This window comes from Rhodnius prolixus, unplaced genomic scaffold (genome assembly GCF_049639745.1).
Source record: "Rhodnius prolixus isolate KJV_2025 unplaced genomic scaffold, Rpr scaffold_4, whole genome shotgun sequence".
In the NCBI taxonomy this organism is placed as follows: Eukaryota; Metazoa; Arthropoda; class Insecta; order Hemiptera; family Reduviidae; genus Rhodnius; species Rhodnius prolixus.
This window is the reverse complement of record NW_027411614.1, coordinates 15,309,555-15,330,535: the sequence shown is the minus strand read 5'-3', so window position 1 is coordinate 15,330,535 and position 20,981 is coordinate 15,309,555. Positions and strand designations below refer to the sequence as shown.

General features: G+C 33.0%; 1 protein-coding gene across 6 annotated transcripts in view; it reads left to right on the top strand.

Annotated features, from left to right (window-relative positions):
* LOC141455988 (probable nuclear hormone receptor HR38) overlaps window positions 1-20,981 on the top strand; it is a 248,493-nt gene that overhangs the window by 74,833 nt on the left and 152,679 nt on the right. Inside the window, exons 1-2 of one of the 6 annotated variants that reach the window (XM_074131538.1) lie at window positions 17,157-18,002; window positions 18,081-18,273. The exons of the other annotated variants lie outside the window; for them this stretch is intronic. The gene's annotated coding sequence lies outside the window, so the exon portion shown is untranslated. Of the gene's footprint in view, window positions 1-17,156; window positions 18,003-18,080; window positions 18,274-20,981 lie in introns of those variants that run through there. 6 annotated transcript variants of the gene reach the window in all.

Sequence of the window (20,981 nt, the reverse complement as noted above, 5' to 3'; positions counted from 1 at the left end):
CATCCTTTCTTCAGGTGTTCTAAGCAGTTAGTTCAACATAATAGGAGATTTTACCTCGGGTAATTTCTCCTCTTGATGTGAGGGTACATGGAGTTCAACATGATATACCTGTATACTCGGCATTGTGGCCAAAAATTCACCTTATAGTCCAAGATTTGCCCTTTATTTTTAAGAAATTTTAGAAAATTTACATTTTTATTGAAAATGAGGATAAAATTGCCAAATTTGGATGTTTTTAAACATAACGCAGATGTAACAATTCAATATTATAAAAAAAGTAGTTTTGAGTGGCGTAAAAAATGCGTACATTGAATACTTAAGCGTTATCACTGCAACTATTTTTTATATTTAATTACTTAATCAGACCAGTTTGAATGCAGAAACATAAATAGAATAGAAAAAGTTGAATGCTTTTTTTTTTAAATATAAAAGATTTAGCAATATTGTCTTACTTATAAATTACTTCTGTCATGCTTATTTATGGAAAGACTACGCTAGAATTTATTTTACATAATATTGCATACATATATTTGCTAATTTGTTAAATTAAAAAATTCGAAGTAAATTTTATGCCTCATAAACATTATAAAACAACTAATAAATAACTAGTTACAGTAATCGGCTATTTTTTCAGGCGGAGCTTAACGTCCAGATGTCAATTAGATATTGGTGGACGAGGGCGTAAGCTCAAATTTTATCATTTACAGTTTCCTCTAAGGAATAAAAAGTAGCTACACCGGGATTCGAACTGGTGATCTCCCACTTACAAAACCACACTTCATAACCAGTACACCAACAACAACCACCCAATAAATTAATGTAGAGCACTAATGGTAACAGAAAAGTACCTAACTAAATTCAGCTCCAAAATTAATCTATTTGGAAAATATTTAAATACTAATTTCAGTCTATTCTTAATGAAAACGATTCAAAAAAAAATATTAAAAAAGCAAACCAATGAGTTCTCCTAAGAAAGTGATTTTAATAATTTTTTGCAGCCGTAAAAGAAGATTAGTGGAATAAATTTTCTGCTAGGGGTTAAAAACTAAATCAGCACTTAGATCTTTCTCTTCTGACAGCGTAAAGTTATGAAAATCTAGGGCGACTTTTAAAAAAATGTCTAGTATCGGACAATTGGTAATTATGAATACACTTTGCTGAATAAATGTAAGCTTATTTAGTGAATTTATTACATTATATATCTCACGCTTAATTTTGATTACGATCTAATTGAATGAAGCTTGAGGTCCAAGCACAATGTCAACGAACAAGAACTATATGGTGTGGGCAGTTTATCATTTTTTATTTCAAGCCCACACCAAATTAAAGTCGCTATTCATGCACAGCGGATGTAATACAGATCAGTTTATTAAGCAATTATAGTGCCATTATTAAGTTATTGTTACATATACCTAGGATATTTGTGCAATGAATATTGAATTGTACTTTTAATTAATTTACAACATTTTTTTTGGCCTCAAAAACTTAAAATAAATAAATAAAATAAAAATCCAATTATTTCGTGGTGCACTCAAAAACATAATTATTAAAGAAAATATTAAAAAATACTTTATAAAATTTTTTTGAATTTGTGCATCCATAAATCATGTAAAAATAGCCGTCAGCCAGATCTAGGCAAAAATGAAAACTACAATTTTTCTGGTATTTATCTGATTTAAATATCCCTTTTTTTAAAAAAAATATCGTACGTTTGTGAATTTTTTATTGCCTATACAAAGAATTTGGTTTGTTATTTGACAAAATGGGAGCCCTCAGTTCCTACGTTATTATGATGATACTACAGACCCAAATGTTTAATAGTGTACCTTTTTGTTTGTGTTTGAGAAGGCCTTACGAGTTGGCGTTGTCGATATTGTGACGCTTCTTCTTCTTCTTATTCGGCGCGACAGTCCGTCTAGCGAACCTTGGCCTACGTCAAATGGTTCTGCCGGTTTTTCCTATTTTGGGCAGCCACTTTCCAGTTACGTTCGCCCAGCAACGCCGGGGCATCCTCCTTCACTCCGTCCAGCCAACGTAGCTTAGGCCTGCCTCTCTTCATACCGCCGTGTAAATACCATTTGCATAAGCCTCTTCGGCACGTCATCATCACACATTCTAGCCACATGTCCCGCCCCCATCTTAGTCTGCCTATCCTTATCATTTTACTGATGTCCAGTTCTTTGTACAGAGAGTAGATTTCCGTGTTAGTGCGTTTTCGCAAAGTCGGGCCATCCCAAATTGGTCCATATATTCTTCTTAAAATCTTTCTCTCAAAAATCAGGAGGTCTTTTCCATCTGTTTTAGAAAAAGCCCACGTTTCCGAACAATATGTTATAACTGGGCGAATTAGTTTCTTGTAGTGGATGATTTTTTTAGTCTCCCTAGATATCAGCTTGCTTTTCATCTGTTTGGCGAGTCCAAAGTAGCATCGATTCGCGCTTATTGTTCCACTTTGAACCTCTGCTGATATTTCATTCCCTTAGGTAACCATGGAACCGAGGTACTTAAAGTGGTCAACCCTCTTTAATCTATAGGAACCCTTAAGTTTCCCTTCAACATCCTGTAGCCAACTTCTTCTCGGTCGCCCTCTTCTTCTCGTACCGGACACGTCTGCAAATAACATTTTCCGAGGCATTCTGTCCTCCGCCATTCTCGCAACGTGTCCTAGCCAATCAATCTTCCTCACTTTGATAAACTGTACAATATCACAGATCCCCGTATAACCTATACAGCTCTTTATTATTTCTTCTTCTCCATGCACCCTCCTCAAGCACAGGTCCAAATATTCTTCTTAATATTTTACGCTCAAATACCTTCAGCGTGTTGACTGCGCTAGCACATAGGGTCCATGTTTCTGCAGAGTATTTCACTACAGGCCTTACTAATGTCTTGTACAGCGCTACCTTTGTCGCACGTGACAGCAAGGAGGAGCGGAAAAACTTTAAAATTATTTCTAACCTTCAATTCAATAAGTACACACCTCTCGAAAACCTTTAGCCACCCAAGTTCTCTACGATTTCGCTCAGTGGAGGAGGCTATTCCTGTAATTATTTATTTTTTAATCATTTGCCAGTTTAATGAGAGAACCATCAACCGTTAGTTTAATCTAAAAGTTTATGCTAAACACGTTTTTTTGTTAAATAAATCCAGCTTTAGAATAAATATGCAACTATATTATTAATTGGCCACATATTTACTGTTAATTTATTTACTTAACTGCTACTTCGCTATAAAGTAGCTGCAACATTTACATTCTAAATAGATGTAGACAGAATATATTTATATTTCTTTAAAACATTCTTCTTGGGGCCTCAGGAAGTTGCAAATATGTACACAAAAAGAAATACATAATATAGTATAGAAAAAAAAATCCTTCTTCTGCATTTCTGAAAGTTCTCAACCTTTTTGACACGTACTCGTTAATGGCCACTTTAGATATGCTTAAAGTCGCGAAAGTTCCCATGGCAATTTGAAATATAAATATAACCGACTAGCATTTCGCTTAAAAGCATTCAAGTTTCTAAAAAGATATACTATTTTGCTTGAATTCATTTACCTGAATTTACCGCTGGTTGGTTTTAACATAAATTTTAATAAATTCAAATCGATAATTTTACTAAATTAAGTCATAAATATAAAAATTAAAATATGGCATGGACTCTTTTCTTTCTTTTTTTATATTTTTTCCGACGGAAGGAGTGACTTTATGCTCGTAGTAAAGGAAGCCGACCTCAAATCCATTTTCTGTGTTGGGAATACGATTAGAAAACCAAAGAAAATATTTAGGGCAAATAAAAATGTAATTTAAGCGGATAAATAATCACACATCTAATATCATCGCTCGGAGCTTTTTTCAGTGCCCTGACGGCTTCCAGACAGTGTACTCTCGTTACAGACAACACTGCTGCTCTCGTTACAGGACAGTGAACTGTAAGAGACTGCTAGAAAAGGAAAATCTAAGGAACGGCTACTGGATTCGAACCTAAACAATGTATTGTTATAACTATTTAAATTTAAATTTGTATTAAGATTCAGATTTAATTTGATTAGTTATCGGAAAGCATTGATCGATTTTATTATTTCGGTATTCAAATTTGTTTTCTGCATTAAATTCTTCTACCTATTAGTCAAGCTCTCGCAATTAACATTCTATTTTCAACTATTCGCTAATCGAATCGAGTATAACGCTAATCGAATTTCAAGCAACGTTATACTCGTGCTATTTAATAATTAATTATTAATCAATTAAGTCAATTATTTCGTTTGGATTGTAGTTAAATAAAATTTCTATCCCATTATAATAAAGGCATTGGAAGTTATTCACTATTACTTTTACTTATATTAAGATCTTCAGCAGCAAAAACCTCCCAAATATTTAAACAATTAATGTAGAAATAGGAAACATAACATGGTATATCTAAGGAACTATGTGTTTCCATTCCAGTCATTTCTAGAATAGGGCATATTAAGGGTCGAGTTAAGACATAAAATTTCCTTAAAACAAGTTGAAACAGAAAAAAAAAAGAAGTTAAAATTGAGAGAAGAGTAAATAAGAAAATGCTAACTGCTAACAATCTTAAAGAAAGAATTGAAAAAATTCAGAAAAATAAATAAAATATTCCTTATAGGAGAAACACCAACGTAACCGACTAGCCAATCCCCTTTTGGAATCTCTATAGTAATAGTTGCTTATAATAAATAATAGTTATAAAAAAACAAAGAATAATATAATTTCAAGTTAGAAATAGAAGTGGTTCAACCAAAGAGGTTTAAGAGATTCTAACTGACCAGGACAGTAATTGGCTAATATGACCCACCTACTAACACAATCTTTATCCATGTCGAAATAGTTTAACAATCATTTTACTAACATATTAACCCCGCTGGGCAGCAATCCCTAGAGAACTAACCTTCGAACTACTAAATTATTATACTATAACAATAAACTTTAGATCCATAATTTAAAAAAATTTTGTTATTATAACTGTCAGAAAGTAAATTATATATTATGGATAAAATAAAGCTCAAAATCTGGCAGCAATTTATTTTTGCACAAATTTTGCAATATGATGAAGCTTTGAAAGCATTTCTAAATTAATTGACAGCCTGGCCACCACTTAGTTGTCAAATTAATGACCCACTGCCAAAGCAGCTATAAAAACTGATTGGGATCAGATTATTTCATAAATATTTTAGTATATTATTAGATTTTAGATAACTTCTCTAATAGAAAACCTGAATATTACTCGCACTAATTCTTTAAAATGAACCTTTCTATGGGTGAGATTTAGCTTAACCGACTAGGATTCACTAACCAGATATTCGGGTCTTTCAATTCTCTGTCAGATGGTCGGGTACCCCTTTTCACATCAACTACTTCATTATCGAGTAGACTATATTCTGAAGTGAGGAAGAAAATGGGTAGAATAATTAACCCGTTGCCGCACACTTTTAATTTGATGATCGTTAGTTCTCAATTGTTATGACTGCCAGATGGAATCAAGTGTAAGTTGTATGTTTGGAAGTAAAAATTATCACATTTGGCCACGGTTTTTCCAAAAAACCTCTCGACGGCTATAACCGTCATTTGCTCATCATGTCATTTTTTCTCTTTCCAGAGCAAATGACGGCTATGACCGTCGTGACGACTATACAGCATTTGCTTTACTAATTCAATAATTAACAAGTGTATGCGTTAGTACACTTCGTACTAACGCTGTACTTTTTTTTATTAATTAAAATGTGCACGACGGCTATAGACGTCGTTTGCCTACATATCAACAAAGATCGGACGGCTATAGCCGTCATTTGCGGCAACGGGTTAAAACACTACATAATTGTATTTATAAAATGAAAATTATTCTTTTTTACCCGAAACTTGGCCAGCGATTTCCTCGTACACGTTTTGCTATATCTGGGTTCAAAGACTAAGAACCTAAGAACATATTTTGGGGAATTCCTACTTCTTTTTGTCTTTTAAAACCGAATCATTCTGGAATTCCACTTAGAGTGGCAGACAGATCGCTTCTGAGTCAGCGTGTTTATTATACACGCCCGCAGACCCCCTGCGGAAAGGTCCTGGGCCACTTATATTCTCGTCTTCAGTAGTTAAAGGGTTAACGAGGGAATTCTGTATTCAATGGTATTGCCATGATCTCCCCTAAGTGTTATTTTCTTCATTAATTTTTTTTTTTTTCTATTTTCATTTTATTTCAGAACTTTGAGAGCCACAAAATCCAATTTGAGAGCCCGCCAATTTGACACCCCTGCTCTAAATCAATTGAGCAGAACAAACTTTCTGTTATTAACCGTAAACATCGACCACCATCCTTCTGAGTTAGTTAGTGGTTCAGAGATTCCCTTCGAAATGAACCAGTGCTACTATGATCTCAAGAGAGCTAGACCAATAAATGGGAAGTTTCTCTCTTCCAATTCTTTACTTACTAAAACGCTTTATCTCAATCAGCAGATAAATATAGAGAGAGATGAATAATTTTTAGAAAAAAATTAAATAAAAAATCTTAACTGGGATTAAAATAGTTAATAACGGTAAATTCTGTTTAAACTCATTAATAACTCAATTATTTATATTTAAATCTACTTGGTAACAAATTATTTACTTATTGAGATAGACAGATATTGTCTTTAATCCATGGAATAAATTTATTACTTATTGCGACAGATATGCAAAAGTTTATTTTTAACTAGCATCTACTTAGAGCACTTGAGTATTAAAACTGTGCACTCAAGCAGTCAAGCAAGTATTATAAATTTCATTTATTGAACTTATTAACTTAAGGGGAGACTTTTCTAGATACTTAGGTAAGTAGAGATTTTTAAAGTATATCATTTTTGTTATAATCTGTCTTCTGATTGTTATGATGAACAGAATGTTATCAAGGTGTTACAGAAACGAAAATGGTTCGCAAGCGTTGAAATTCTTTGCTGAAAAATATTTTTTTTACCATTTACGATAATTATATAAAAATTAGAACCTGAGATAAAAATGAGGCTTGCCTATTCACGCTAACTATGAATAGGATAGAATTCAATGACGCACACGCATTTTAAAAAGACCTCACCTTGAAACAAAACTAGTTTTGGACCTATGCCTTTAGAACTAATGATAGTGCACATATAATCATATCATTCAGAAATAAATCTTAAATATGCCCTAGAGCGTTTTTCTTTTAGTACGTGTAGAGGCTCATCCTTTAAGCTAATAATATATAATGTTGAAGAAAATACTCATGGGTTAAAACAATTTTTAGCAAAAGAATAAATAATTAACCTATTTTGAAGGATATGGCAACATAAATGGAGTTAATAATTAAATTCCAATATTGATTTCCTCAGGAAAGAGAAACTACAAATTTAAAACACTCAAACCAATATGAACTTATCGTCTAGGGCAGGAATGGCGAACCATTTTGAGACGTGGGTCAAATTTTGTTCATTTTTTTTTTTCTGTACTAGCACTTGGGTCACTAATACCCATTTGCACAAGAGTTAAGTTTAAAAATTCAGTTGGCTTAACGGGTAAAACGGAACGAAACAAGTGCTATGGAAGTCTCTTTTTACAAACATAACTGAACAAAACCTTACAAAAGTGTGTTTTATCTGAAAAAAAAATATAAATATGGTTATTTGCTTTGGGTTATCGATTTTTTTAACAAACAAAATATGAGTAAAATTATACATTTTATTAGATATTTTGTAAACACTTTTGCTTTATTTCAAATTCCTACTACAAAAGCATTTGTCGTCATTTGCGTTTTAGAACTGTAATGATCAAACTAAAGGTTTTAGATAGCATTTAAATTGCTTTTGTGTCAATGCGTGATTGAAAAAAATACAGATAGAATATAAATTATCCACACAATTAGGAAATCTAAACTAAATCAATCCGCGTAAACAAACAAATGGTTGCCTAGCTATTGTGGGTCAGTGAAAAAGCTTGCTTGGGTCAGTGTCTGACCCGCGGGTCATAGGTTCGCCATTACTGGTCCTGGGTTCAACCAAACGATCAAACCTCCAAAAATTCAGGCGTCTATTCCTAAATTCTGTGATCACTATATAAAGGTCCACACACGATAGTAAAAGCAATACTTAAACAAAAATAAGTCTCCTCTAATTCCTTAACAATTCCGTACAACCCTTCTCGTCTGCTAGGCCGCTGATGACCCCGCGAATTCCTCCAGGCTTAATCACAGTCTTACATCTAGTGGATGTGTTATCAATGGGTAAATTTTCTTCTCAAGAGCACATGTCGACATATTTGCATATGGCAATTGTATGTGCAGATTGTAAATATAGAATAAATAAATACAAATAATTAATCAATACTCAGTAAGTTTCTAATGTCCAAAATCTGAATTCAATTCAGCGTTAGCAGAATAAACGCAAGATTATCATTAAAATGGAGGCCGTATTTGAATAAATCTGATTTCTTTTATAATTAAAATAAGCTGTAAAATAAAAAAGTTTAGCTAGCCATCTTTTTTTTTCTTTTTACTTCAAAGTTTTAGAAAAATAAAGAACATGATGATGCTTCACTCAACAAGAATGGCAAATTGTTGCAATGCATACGCTCTCTGGGCAACAAAATCATTTGGCGTCCATCTCCTGTTTAGTCGCCAAAAATAAAATGAAAAAAATAATCTACTGCATTCTCTTTTTGGCTATTAACGTTGGTTATAATTAACAAAACTTTGTATTAAATGATTCCTTTTACACTATATCCAGCTGGTATCACTACATTCTTTACAACAAAGTGGATATAATCGCCTACTTGTTTAGGCAAGACCTAACGCCTAACTACCAAGATATCGTGTAGATGCTGGGGAAAAATTACATGCTTAAATATTAACTTAATTTCTAATAAATAAAAAGTAGCGGGATTCGAATTTGGAATCTGCCACTTCCAAGTACGCATTCATAACCACTACAACAAACTGTTCCTTATCTTGCTAAAATGATTGTTTGAAAAGTGAGGCCCAATTTGTATGATAGTCTTTCTGAATCTAATAGCCATTGTTGAAATGTGAAATGCAATAAGACTTTTGGCTTGCATACATTTTCACCGGCATACTTTTGGTTTCATTTATAATTCTCAAAGAAATTATATGTATTGCGCAATTTGTCTTTTTTTTAAACAAACAAATTGGAAAATTCAATAGAAAACGGTATATATTTCACTTTTACAAATAGTCTAATGTTAACAAACCAGCGTTTATAATTTATCTTAAGAATAGATTTTTACATAGATCATATGTTTGATTTTTACTCATTTCTCCCTTTTTCGATCTCTACCTTAATAAGTTCTATAAATAAAATATTTGATACGTTATAATCATTTTAAATTTCGCTTCCATTATTGAAATAACAGTCGCGTCCGGTTCGAAAAGTTAAAAAACAAGAGATCGTTCATTTTTTTATTAGTATGTTGGGCAGATGCTCTTTTTCTCTGAAAAAGATCCATAAAAGATCAATAAAACTTAAAGGATTGATTCCCATTAGTGAAGAATAGAATGACATTTTACGCAACACATTCTTAGAAAGTTTATCTGTCTAGAACGGTATCCTCTTTCAGTCAAAAAAAGAAAAACAACAACATAATCAATATTTTGAAAAATTTAAAAGTATTTAGTAACTAAATGAATTAGAAAAAGAGAAAGAAAAAAGTATTTGGTGTATTAAAATAAGAAAATAAGGTTCATATAGAACTAAATAAAAACAATAATTTTATAATTCTCTAGTTTTCGTGGTTACTCATTTTACAGCAAAAACTATAGATCCTCACAATATGTAAGTTATTTATAGCATGCCAATTTAATTTAAAAAAATCCACAAACAAGTATCAAGAGAAAACTATAAATAATTAATTCAAATATTAAACAACAATCAGTTCATTGAAAGATAAATTTGACTTCAATTCTACTTTTAGAGATTTGTTATGACTTATGAGTCATTAAATACAATTTTAAGATACTTATTATAAATGAAATAAAAATAAATCAATAAAATCACTAATATTGGTACGATAATAAAACAATAATAAACTTTTATCACAAAAAATTCTGTGACCCATATCCTGTTTGAACAGTTTAAATTAGTTTGATTCAAGGTTGTATTTAAGATGTTCTATAAACTAATTCCCACACTTACAGCTGTTTTCAATGTGTATTTTCTTAAAGTATCAGTTACAAAACTTCTAGTCGTAGTAGATTAATAGTATATTACACTATATATATATATTTACATACTATACTATATGTATATATGTATATAAACATACTAGTCCTAGTATAATAATAACTATCTTATGAAAACTAACCGTAACTGATTTAAGTAATAACATCAAATTATTGTACATATATTAAGACAATAAATTAGACGAGTTGTTTATATATTTCGTAACTGTTTGTATTAATTTAACCTGTATAAATTTTTTTAGTTTACTCATTAAATTTATATTAAACTTGATATAAAAAGTTTAATGTAAGTACTGATTAATATCTCTTGAAAGTTTATGTCTTTGGTCGAAAAAGTTTCGCTTAAGAATACATAATAAAATTACCATAGAAATCTGCGTAGAAGTTCACTTTTCTTTCTTTCGAAATAGTTCCAACTTAAAGTTTTTGATTTCTACGCCTACATTCGCTCACCAATTTGTAAAAAAAAAAAAAACACTTTTCCGGACTCTGTCGATCTCAGAACGGATATTTTTTCTATTAAAACTATAAATTAGACATTTGCACGGCCAAGGAAAAGTAAAAAAATAAAATAAATAATTTTAATTATTTTTAATTTTATTAATATTGTTCAGAACAGGGAAGGGATTAGCTATGAGGTTAGCATACTGGACTCCCACGCGGAGGTCCCGGGTTCGAATCCAGCTGCTGACCCTTAGATATTCTCTTCCTAGGAGCTTCTTACAGCTCACTGTCCGGTGATGGACAGTGTTGTCTGTAACGAGAGAACACTGTCCGGAGGCCGACAGAGCGAGCACTGGAAAAAGCTCCGGGCGCTAATGACCTCAGCTGTTGATGCGCCAAAAAAAAAAAAAAAAAAAAAAATTGTTCAGAACAGCTGTATTACTCATAGCAAAATAAAAAATAATAATAATGGGACGCGAAAACGTAAAAAAAAAAAAAAAAATCAATCTATAAAATCGTTAATAAAAATCCTATATGAATTATTACTTGTATTTTATGTTTTCTGTTGAAATAAATACCTATACTGCTACTTAGCGGCAAAAATACGCCTTTTCTATTGATTATTTTCGTTTATAGTCAATAGCGAGCAATCAATCTTTATCCACTCACTAACGGCCGTCCCCACTACAAACGCGTCCTTTGTGTATGTTTTGAAATTGTTTATTTAACCGGAAAGAGCAACAAGAATGGCTGTATAAAACAACACCCGTTTTTTCGAAGTCAATGTGATAATTAAATCGGCAATCTCATTTTATTTCTATCTACTTTTATGGCAAAATAAGCTATTATTTCCAATGAATTCTAAATAATGTATTTTTTTTATAATTTTTGGTTACACTCTATACGGAAATGAGGTTTTCAAACTGGGATAAAAATCTTTGCTCAAAAAATTTGAGTTAAACTTATAAATTATCATCGTTAATGAAACAATTTTCTCAGTTATTATTTTCTCCCCTTGCTCAATCTGTTTATTTTTATTGATTTCCCTTCCCATAATTATAACATTCGACAATGTTAACACCTGCGTTTCTTTAAATAGCCAATTTTGTATGAAAACAAAAATAAAAAGGGTCAAATAATAATAATAATAATGAATAACTGCCTAACTTTAGGTAACGGTGGTACCAATTAAACAATCAGCCAGTCTGTTCTGACCAGTCTTTTTTAGTGAGCCGAACATGGTCAGGACATGTTGGACCCGCATTGAACACGTCTCACTTTATCAGATTCACTTTACTTTAATGATTTTATTTTGTTGAATGAAAGTTGATCTGCCCGCTAATTTAGCGCAACTTCGTTGTCAATTATAAATATAGTATTGTTAAGTATAAATAATATAGCATCGTTAAGTATAAGTATAGTATCGTTAAGTATAAATATAGAATTTTCTAAGAATAAATATAGCATCGTTATGTATAAACATAGTATTGTTAAGTACAAATACAGCATCGTTAAGTATAAATATAGTATTGTCAAGTATAAATATAGTATTTTCTAATATAAATATAGTATTTTCTAATATAAATATAGTATTTTCTAATTTAAATATAGTATTGTTAAGTATAAACATAGCATCGTTAAGTATTATATAGTATTGTTTATAAATATGGCATCGTTAAGTATAAATATTGTATTGTTAAGTATAAATTTAGTATTTTCTAAGTAATTCAGTGTTTACCAATTTAAATAGAAGAAATTTGTATTTCCGGTCAAGCAATTTATTTTAAACCCGAAATTTTAATTACATAATAATTATTCATTGATTTTCAATGAGATGAATTGCACTCTTAAATAATTTTTTATTGAAGGCTAAGGAATTTGTTTGTTTTAAAGAATAATTGATGAAATCTGAATGCAAAATCACCATTTTATGTAGAGTAACAAAGAATTGGTGTATTGATTGTTCTTACAACTACACAGTAAGGAATTATTAAAGGCGTGGGCACTGAGCATACATATCAATAATGAATAAATAATTGAATCAGTACACCTACGTCAATTTGATTGGAATCCCATAATACAGAAGTTATAACTTGAAATTGTGGTTTTTTTTAATGGGGTGGGTGAGGAGGAAATAACTACAGCTTTCTCATTCATATTGGACAAACCGCAATGCTTTCGTTGGTTTATTAATTTGTGTCAATCATTAAGAACCGCTACTGCTATTCTCTATTACTTTTAGATTTAGCCATAATGACTTCCTGGCTTTGATTGGCTGTTTTACGATTGATTACTGTACAGCCATTGCTTGCACTTGACTTAGGTTAATAATCAATCATTTATATTAATTTAGTAAAGGCAGCGTATGAAAAACATTTTTATTTTTTAAGAATAAGAATATTTTTAAGATGGGGATCGACTAAGCGGTTCCAATTCACTACGCCTCCAGACATTACAGTCAAAAATACTGCGAAAACTTCTTAACGCTCCGTTCTATGTATCTAAACCTCACTATCCTTAATGTCCTCAAAACCCCTTTTATTACCAGATCTTGCTAACACTCGTTTTCTTAAATTTCATTCCTCTACAGCAGCTCTAATCCTAACCTTCTCATAGAACACCCTATCTTCCTCCACATTACCATGTAATCCTCTAAGGAGATTGAAGAGAAGATGGCCTCGTGATCTTCTCTTATCGTGAGAGTAGTATAGCAAGAGCACGTTACTGGAGTGACACCACTCATGATTTTTTTTTACCACATTTGCTTGTTGCAACAACCGTTGCAATAAAAGATTTTTAAAAAAGTTCTTTTAAGGATATGATTGTAGTAAAATTTATTGAATATGTAGTCAGTTTAAAATATAATAAAATAATAATAATAATAATAATAATAATATATAGGGAAGGGATTAGCTATGAGGTTAGCTTACTGGACTCCCACGCGGAGGTCCCGGGTTCGAGTCCAGCTGCTGACCCTTAGATTTTCTCTTCCTAGGAGCTTCTTACAGCTCACTGTCCGGTGATGGACAGTGTTGTCTGTAACGAGAGAACACTGTCCGGAGGCCGGCAGTGCACTGAAAAAAGCTCCGGGCGCCAATAACCTTAGATGTTGACGCGCCTTAAATCATTTTAAAAAAAATAAATAAATAAATAATAATAATTGTAATCAAAACATATATTGCCGGTCATCTGTCAAAATCTTAGTAATTACCTAACTAAATTGAATTTTCTGCATTTATCGTAATGGAATTACGGTTAATAAACCTAGAAACCATGCACACTTAAAACCAACACAACGCCCATAACATTAATTTTCGGTAAAAAGTAAATAAATAAAAATAAAAAGCGATTGCATTACTCTCTCTCAAGCGGTGCAAGAGGCAGATCAGCTAGTGTTAATAAACAAAAACGATTAATGAGTTCTTAGAAAAGTTGTTGGTTAGTTGTCATATTTTGATGGATTACATGCGATTAGAGGACTCTTAATCTTCCCACAGCCTTCTAATTTTAGGCGCTCATTCTAATGGCTCTACGAGAAGAGGGGAGCTCTACGAGGGTGTGGGTTGATGGTTGTGCGCGTACGTAGGGTAAATGAATGAGCCAGAGAATTTAAAAATAAATGGAATAAAATTGAAGATTAAGCGCAACAACGCTAATCTCGCCTACGTGCCAAAACGCAAATATTTTATTCAAAAACTGCGGAGAAAAGATTTAGAAAAAGAAAAAAAAAATTCTTTTGCTACCACATACTGTGTAATCACGTGATTTTCAAGGGGGGGGGATTGTTGTACAGTTATGTGCACATGCGCGCACGAGTCAGGCCTTGTAGCGCGCGTGCGAACAATAGGCTAGTGGGGACGTTCTTACAACCAATCCCGTTGTTACGTTACGCCCACCGTATGCACAAGTTTTCACTTCTTTCACAGTAATACACTGCTGTCATCTGATCTAGCTACAAGGCCCTCACTTAGCTGGTATTCCCTAGTCCCTATGGGTGTCTCACCCTGAGTTTTTCATTACACATCGACCAGTCAATATGACCTTGGCATAGCGGTCCGTTCGCTGGATGTCTCATATCTTTTATATTAGTTGTTTCCTCGCAGGTGTGTCTAAAAATACACATGATTTAAAGATATGTAAGCAATCAGGTCCATGATTAGATGTTCAGTGAAATAATCTTCCTCATAGCGTCTCAAATGAACTCATCTCCACATACATTTTTATTATCATCTAAATACTCAAAACAACTTATCATACAAATTATAGCCGCGGTATTGTTTTGTGATAATTCGATCAATAAAAGAAAAATTTTTTGCAAATATATTTTCTTCTGCAGGGTCTGGATTAATCAAGTAAATTACATTACGAGGTGTGGCTATTAAATATCGAGACTATTGCTATAAAACATTTTATTCTAAATTTATACATATTTAGTTATTATCACCTTCAATTCGAGTATATACCCCTCCCCAATCCCTACAACGCTCCATGCGAATTTATCATTGTTCGAACCAGTGCTGGAAGTCTTTTTCTGTCAGCTCCTGCATTTCTTTCACAGCTTCAACGGACTGAAATCGTGTCCCTTTTAATGCAGATTTGACTTTGGGGAACAGATAAAAGTCACATGGGGCCAGGTCAGGCGAATAAGGCGGTTTTGGCCTAAAACTGGGATGTTGTACTTGGCTAAAAACGTCCTGACAGAAAATGCAGTGTGAGCCGGCGCGTTGTCTTGATGGAGAACCCCGTGACTTGTTCTACCACAAATCGGGTCGTTTTTTTTCCTTACTCTTTCACGGAGTTGAGCAAACACCTCACGGTAGTAATGTTGATTAATTATAATCGATATTTTCATCCGTTTTGGACGTGGTATGGCGACCCGGGCGGTAATCATCTCCTATGTCTTCTCGGCCATCTTAGAAACGCTTGAACCACTCAAAAACTCGTGCATGTGATAAACATTCATTGCCATAAACTTCTTTTAATAAAAGATAAGTTTCAGTAGCGGTTTCACCAAGTTCCATGTGAAATTTCAGGACAATTCGTTGCTCTGCTACATGCGTAGTATCATGTTTTCGGTAAAACGAAACTAACACCTCTTACCCAAACGACGGTTCCGGTCAGACAGATTTCTCTACAAACACGTGAAACGCTGCAAAAGAAAGAGAAGGCTTTACGGTGCACAGCTGTCGGTCGTTAGGATTTGGCGCATGCATAGTTTTTCTGTAGCAGCATCAGTCTCGTAATTTAATAGCCACACCTAGTATTTTATTACGACTATTCATTAAAATAATTATTTTTATAACAGAAAATGGTTAGACTGTCCCAGCCGAAAGCATTGAGGAAACATAGAATTTACTCCAAAGAAAGGACGGATAGGTTTCATTATTTTAACAACCCTAGAGACAAAAAAGAATACTAATTTCAAGTATAAATAAACTACTTTAAAGAATATAAAGTGATCGCCTATTTTTTTTTTAGGCGGGGCATAACAGCCGACTACCAATTAAGCATCATTGACGGAAACGGAAGTCCATATTTTACTGTAAACATTTTTTATTCTTAACAAATAAACAGTAGTTACCCGCGGGATTCGAACTGGAGATCTCCCACTCACAAAGCCAACAAGAGCAAAGTCCCAACTGCAAAGAATATTTTATAAATGCTACATTAATTTACTTTACAAAACTATTGCAGAGTAATGAAGTACATGGACCAATAATATCTATCGCTCTATTTAGAGAAACATTTGTTCTGATAATAACACCTGAAGAAACAAAATTAGGTTAAAGTTCTATAATACCAAGATGGAGAGAAATCTGAATTTAGTTTTATTAGATTTCTATAAAAATAAACGGCTCAAATTCCTGTTATATTCCCGAAAAAGAAAAACTAATTATTGGTTAAAAATACTTCATTGAAGATATTTTTATTGAATTCTGCATCAATTTAGTACCTTGTTTCATTCTATTAGCAAAGAAATCTCTGAATATAAAAACCCATATTAGGCGATCCCAAAAAACATATGATATTACAGTAAAAATTAGGGGGTGCTAGAACAGAATGGATTACAAAATGCTGTACTCCATATTTAGATTTTTACTAATTGGGAGGTAGCTCTGCGGGTCTTCATAAGTGTGCCTCTTTGCTAGTAGCTGAATTATGTAAATTGATTCAAAATTAACCTTTTAGTGTATATATTATGCAAAGCAACCATTAGTTTTAAAAACAAAAATAAAATAAACTCCGATCTCAAGATATGTAAAATTATGTTATAAATTCTTTAATGATAATGGAATGATTAGCACTTTTTTAAAGTGTAATTGATATCAAAACTATAATTACTCCTTTCCAAAAAAAAAAAAAATCATGACATCAACCAAACAGTCAATAATACTATTTTGAGGAAGCATATGCTGCACAAGATATTCTCCTTTGGGAATATGTTTATTATTTGATTTTCGATTATAAATTAGATATTAAAACATTTCACTAAATACTCTTTTGTATTTAGGTTCATCTTAATAAATCTTGCAAGTATGAATCAAGGAGTAATCAGTTTTATAATAAAGTTGACAAGCTGTGTTATTAGATGAAAGGCAACCAAATATTCATTAGAACTTACTGGGTTCGATACTTCTTCGGGGCACTTGAAGAATATTTGTCAAATAAATAATTAGCTGTAAATGGATTAACGGTGTTTTTAGACAGAACTATGCAGAAAAAAGATCAGATTTTGGGGTTTAAGACTTCATATAGCCATTATTACCGCAAAGAGATACTAATTACATGCAACTTAAAGCCACACCAAGATAACCCCACTTGAAGGGTCAAAAAAAGTGGCGCTACTGGTAAAAAATAATCATTGAATTTTACTTACAAGAAACTTTCTCTTTTGTAGAACTTGTTTTTAATCGGTGGAGATGATCTGATTAGAGGTTTAATTCACATAAATCTGTATTCAGCGACGCCATAATTGTCCAGTGCCATAAATATCACCTATCGCTGTCACAATCTGGTAGCCCTTTGTTGAACTAAAACTATCGTAACCCTTTGCAACTGTTGCAGTTAACTGGCTTTACAAAAGTAAACATACTGTGGTGTTTTGCTGTTAGAAGGTAATATTAATTGTCTTTTTTGTCTCGGCTACTTTTCTTTATTATCGTTAAAGATGTGTAGAAAAATCTTATGAATTTGAAAGTTCAAATCAGACTAAAAATCTAAACTACCGATTACTACTTTTTTCTGCAAAACTGAGCTATTCATTATCTAAATAATTGCTACGGAATGCTCAGTTATTGATGTCATTTACTTTTTATTAAAGTCAGTTACCAGGCATAAGAAAAAGTAAGTACTAATATTCAATTTTAAATGTGGGATCCACACCATCCCAGGTTTCATATTTCTTTAATTTGTCTGATCCAGTGACGGAAGCACAAATCCTTGAGAATTTGTTGTCTTATGATACTGTGGTTAAAACTGAGTCAAGGATGAGACCATAAAGCAATTATAGAGAGAAAGAGTATCGTAAAAAAGTGATTCGCGAATCGATGACCGTCAAAGTGATCACGAAGGAAACGCCATTGCTTTTAAGGAAATAATTAATGAATTAATGCCGGTGAGTGACAGCATGTTATATGTTGAGTATATTATTATAGATTAATGAGCGCTAGCAAAAATCTGTGAAAGCTTCTCGGATTAATGAATACGGTCTAGAATATTATAGACCAACTAAACAATATCAATAGTACTTTCTAAAAATTTGCCATTTATTTTAGTGACTGTAAAATGAGCATATTATTAATTAATTTGTTTTTTTTCAATTCACATTAATAATCCATCAATGTCAGTTGATCATTTAAGAATGTTTATAATTGGCCATCTAGAAATTAGATCCTCTCTCTAAAAGAAAGGAAATGAAAATTAAACAACAAAAGCATGAAGCTATATCATTGCTGGCCTAGTTTAGAGTTCTTGTCCCAAGTTGTATTTGTTATATGTACATAGTATACAACTCTGCATAAATACATTAGGCTGGATTCCAATTAAGATCAAGTTAAATCTTTTTTTTTATTTTGTTGTATTTGTATAGATAACTGATTGATCACCTTAGTTAGTGCAATATAGCGCTATTTATGGCAAACTAGTTTTCATAACCTGCACTATTCTAGTGCACCTTCTGCCATACTTGTGAATTTACATTAATAATTATGACAGAGAGAAAATAATTATAAATATATATGTGTATTTTTTTTTTTAAATTAGAATATTTTAAGTTTATAGAATACGATTTTAAGTTTGAAGCTAATAAATCACTTCGTGTTCGTGAGGTTTTTCTTTTTTTTAATAAAGTTCTAATTTCTATAATAAATCATTCTTGAATGCGAAAGCACTTCGGCAAATATTATTAAATGAACATAGGCCTTTCTTAAAATAAGTTCATGACTTAAAACTCGACAATACTTTGATGCAGGGCATGACAATGCACAAAAAAGACAAAGTGAACTCAGGAAAACTGAGTTTATAAGACCTACTTTTTCCTATTTTTGGTCATGCGATTGGAAGATTATTGTAAAAAAACATGTTCCACCTCAACCAAGTGGTCGTTTGGCTGTTCTTACTCTAACTTCAACTCTGCTAGGAGTCTGATCTGGTGTAGTAATATCAAGAAGCTCCAGGATAACTCTTGTGATAATTCGGGGAAAAAAACCCTCCATAATTTTGAAAGTGTGCTTCATTATCCAAAACTTCTCTGCCATTCTATCTTGTCATCCAAATCCACTCTGCCGAGAAATTGATTGCCATGGTCTTTCTATTTCCTTCAGACACAAAAGAGTTAAACGTATCCTCCTGTAAGATTCTCTTCCAGTTACAGGTTTTTATCTCTTTTACCCTGCACATATAATCTCTTAAGTCACTAAATACAATGTTAAAAAAGCTCATAATGTTTCTAGAATTGAACTTCATAATGTTTAAAATAATGTTTCATATTAATTAGTATTAGATATTCATTTATAAGAGTGCTTTATATTTTTTTCGGTTACCACTTTTAGTCAATTGCGCCATATTATTTTTTTCAATTCTGTCAATCACATTCGCCCTTTCTCGTAAGCCCTTTCCTTTATCAAATCATCCCTTCATATTTGTCTCAGGAGTCTCTTTCCTTTGTCCATGGGTACAACGTCTGCGCGTAGTTGTACGATCTTGGCCGATTTCTAGCTTCTTTGGTTGGATACTCTTTTTTAACGTTTTTCACTTCCCTGATTACTGTATTTTGGACTAGATTTTTAACTAGTTGATTCTTGATAGCACCAAATTTTTACTGGACTTTTCTCCCAACGACTTATTGATGAATTTTTCTTTTGATAGAAAAAATATGGCAACATCCTTCATGTCGCCTCTCCCTTATTTACTATACTTATACCCCTTCTTTTCGTTTCTATTACTTCCTTAAAGTGTAGAAGATAAGAATGTTCTGGAATGATTTTTATACTTACTTACTTTCTGTTCCTGGAACTCAGCTGTTAAGATAAGATTCTAATAGGGCGGCCTTTAAGGCCTACGCCACTGCGACCCCTTTGGATCTATTGTGGCTCCCTAACTTTAGAGCTCGCCCTCCAGACCCGTCCGTTTAATCAGACTCTTAATTCTGGAGAGCGAAGGGTTAAGCTTACAGGCATTCGTTTTTCCTCCCCGAGAAGCAACATCCTTAACCAGACAAGCCCCTCACACTGACACAGCACGTGCAGGGCCGTTTCCTCCTCCTCTTCCTGACAGAACCTACAAAGGCTATCATTTGCCAGGCCCATGCGATGTATGTGTTTCCTGAGCCTGCAGTGACCAGGTTAATCGGCCTACAATTATCCTTATAGCCCCACGCGGGCCTTGACTTATTAAATCTACAGTCAGCTTTGGCGAATAGCCCTTAATGAACTCTTTCGCCTGTCTCTGCCCAGTGGTGGTAAAGCCACCAATCCTGAGACCTAGCCTGCACCCATAGTTTAATGGCCGCAATCTTAAGACACTTGGAGACCCCCAAAATAGGGCTCCGAGCCAATAAATCTGCCACTTCCTTTCCTTTATGTCCTGAATGACCAGGTACCCAAACCAGAAAGACCTTATTTTGGTCACTATTTTCCTTCAGGGCACCCAGACAGTCCTAAACCAGCCTTGAGTTGACCTGGTAGGAACTAATAGCTCGTAGAGCAGCCTGACTGTCCGAGAAAATCACGACCTTAGAATTAATAATTCCTTGTCCATCAATCTCGGCAGCACAGACCCTAATTGCAGCTAGCTCAGCCTGAAAGACCGTAGCTAGTTTTCCTA